Below are 3,464 nucleotides of genomic sequence, written 5' to 3' on the forward strand. Positions count from 1 at the left end.
AAGTTTTATTTTCTGTTCTTAACAGTTGATAGTTGTCTCAGAAAAAAATTGCTTGCATATAGTGGCTCTTGATAATTTTTCAATTTAAAAAGCTCTTCAGCCCTGCTCCCATAAGATCATGTGGGAAGGATTGTAAAGGGACCACTTCTTGTAATGTATTTAGAGGATAGGATGATATATAGCAGTGGTTAATAGCTCAGCTTCTAACCAAAAGTACGACAGTTCGAATCCACCAGCTGTTCCTTAGAAACCCTATGAGGCAGTTCTGCTCTGTCCTATAGGGTCACTATGAGTTGGAATCGACTAGTGGCAACTGGGGTAATGATGCTAAAATGGGTGTTGGCCAGGGAACCCAGGGAATACCTAAATGCTCCCTTTGATCGGTCTGGAATAAGAGATTCTGTAAAGACAAAGATATGGGTGGTGGATGATTCTGATACATATGCCCGTTCCTATGCCTAGTTTGCCAAACACTATTCTACACAATAGCATTTCCCAAGCAAAATCAACACTCCTACACATTTTGCAGTCTAGACAAGGGGTCAGCAAGATGTGGACTGTGGGCCAAATCCAGTAGGCTGCCTGTCTTGTGAATAAAGTTTTATGGGAACCCAGCTACACCTATAAATTTTTCTATTGTCTATGGCTGCTCTCACGCTACAGTGACAGAGTAGTTGCGACAGAGACCATACGGTCTGCAAAGCCTAAACTATTTTACTGTTTGGTTCTTTACAGAAAAAAAAAAAAAAGGATTGCTAGCCCCTGATGTGGACCAATAGACCATAGCAAAGACATTAATGTTAGTTGTTAGGAGAAGGTTGAAAGAGAAGGAAAAATATAAGATAAAGAGAAATGCTACTTGCTTTCAGCTTTGTCAAAGCTCCAGTCAACCCTCACCAATTCTTTAGAATCTACCACCTGTAAAGTTAACAATACACCTAAAATATACGTATAGAGAGAGAGACTAGAGAAACACTCAAGACTCTGGTCCCTGGATACCCTGCTAACTCAGAACTGAAGCCACTCCCGAAGTCCACCTCTCAGCCAAAGATTAGACAGGCCTATAAAACAGACAACAACACACGTGAGGAATGTGCTGCTTAGTTCAATAAGTATACGAGACCAAATGGGCAACACCTGCTCAAAAGCAAAGATAAGAAGGCAGGAAGGGACAGGAAAACTGGGCAAATGGACACGGGGAACCTAGGCTGTAAAGGTAAGAGGGGAGAGTGCTGACACATTGTGGGGATTGCAACCAATGTCACAAAACAATTTGTGTATAAATTTTTTAATGAGAAACTAGTTTGTGCTGTAAACCTTCACCTAAAGTAAATAAAACTAAAAAAAAAATTGTTATTGAGTCAGCTCTGGCTCATGGTAACCCCATGTGTTAGAGTAGAGCTGTGCTCCACAGGGTTTTTGATGGCTTTTTTTTAAAAGTAGATTGGCAGGCTTTTCTTCTGAGGAATCTCTGGTGGACTCAACCTCCAAGCTTTCAGTTAGCAGCCAAAAGCGTTTACGGTTTGCACCACCCGGGGACTCCAATAACACACTAGTGTTTGGTATAAGGCAAATATTCAGCAGTCTTGTGAAAATGTATTTCTGTTTTAACTATACTTTGAACCTGTATTCATAGTTTTTATTTCCCCCCCAATCTATTTTATGTTATTTTTTTCCTCTTTTGTCAGAGGTGATTCTTCTGTGGAGGCTACTTGCTTTTGTTTTCGTATTACTATGGGTGTATGTATGTTCTATTCTAGTCTTCCAAGAAGGGCCCATCTATTTCTAGTCATTTCTACAGTCCCATTGACCTTAAACTTGGGGACTTTGCATATAAATGCTTGCAAATTTAAACCAGGTTGTTGTTGTTAGTTGCCATTGAGTGGATTCTGGCTCAAGGCCATGTGGGCCGAATAGAACTGTTCCATAGGGTTTTCAAGGCTGTGACCTTTCAGAAACAGATTGCCAGGCTTATCTTCCAAGACGCCTCTGGGTGGGTCCCAATTGCCAACCTTTTGGCTTAACCATTTGCACCACCAGGGACTCCAAAACCAGGTAGATTATATGAAGGAGACCCTGGTTGGCACAAAGGGTTAAGCACTCAACTACAAACTGAAAGGTTCAAACCCACTCAGAGGTGCCTCAGAAGAAAGGCCTGGCAACTTGCTTCCAAAAGGTCACAGCCATGAAAATCCCATGGAGAACAGTTCTACTATGCAACACATGGAGTGGCCATGAGTCAGAATCAACTTGATGGCAACTGGTTTGTTGGGTAGACCTCATGAACTGTCACCCCATTCAGGATGAATAAGGAAGGTACACCTTGCCGATAGTATAGTTTCAGCTCTAAACTGAAAAGCTGGAGATGAAACTCATATTGCATTTTTATATAATAATCAGAACTGACAGCACTTTTGTTGAGTTTTCCTGATGAGCTCAGCAGATGAACTGATAGTGTTAACCAGTGGTGTGCTGATAAATGTTTAATAACTGGCTCTGGGTGAGGTAGTACAACCATGATTTGATTTATACTTGCTGATTATCATGATGTAAATAGTCCTACCATGGACAATTTCAAACTACCAAGGGCATGTCAGTGAAAGTGGAGTTGGGAAGAGATATGCACTATCATCTCTCATGAGCTGGTATAAGCCAGCTCCAGCATACCACTGCAACTCAGATTCAGGGAATTACTTCAATCTTGGTTTGTGTAGATTTATAAACTACATAACTATTAACTAAATCAGATGGCTATCCTGGTTGTTTCACATGTTGCACATGGGCTTCTACCTACTACACAACAGGTTAGCTGGCACTGAGCATTTCAAAAATATTTTGTTGCGGCCAATTTCAAGCTTGTATGGAGCAATTCATGTATTTTTCAAAAGTAAGCCGAAGGTAAATTTCTTGTAGTTCTTGCTGCCTGCTTTAACATATTTTGAGGGATGGTGTTTATTATATTTGTAATAGATGAAAAATAAACCAGATTGCAAAACTTTTTTTTTTTTTTTAACTTAAACCACGTACCAAGTTTTTGGTCCAAATTTTGTAGGGTAAGTTAAACTAAATTGCATTATATTAACCATTATGAGTTTATTTCTGTAAGCTTATTTATATTAAACTTCTAAAAAGAAAAAAAAAACAAATTTGTAGAAAATTTCTATCAAGATGTTAAATGAGACTCTTAAAAAAAAGTCCTATATACTGGGGGTAAATCCAACACCCTGCTGATTGCCACCCTGCTTGGAGAAAGGTAATTCACTTACTAATCACCAACATGTGCCAGGCACTGTGTTAGGTGCTGGGATGACGGAGTTAAGAAGATAGACAGGGTCTCTGCCCTTATGAAGTTTACATTATAGTCATGGAGATGGAAAAGACTACAGAAGCAAAGAAGTGTGAGTGATTAAAAAACAGTAATGTGATGATGGTGGAATGATTTGGAAAAGGATAGCGAGAATGCT

The sequence above is a fragment of the Trichechus manatus genome, unplaced genomic scaffold, assembly GCF_000243295.1.
Source record: "Trichechus manatus latirostris isolate Lorelei unplaced genomic scaffold, TriManLat1.0 scaffold00068, whole genome shotgun sequence".
Classification (NCBI taxonomy): domain Eukaryota; kingdom Metazoa; phylum Chordata; class Mammalia; order Sirenia; family Trichechidae; genus Trichechus; species Trichechus manatus.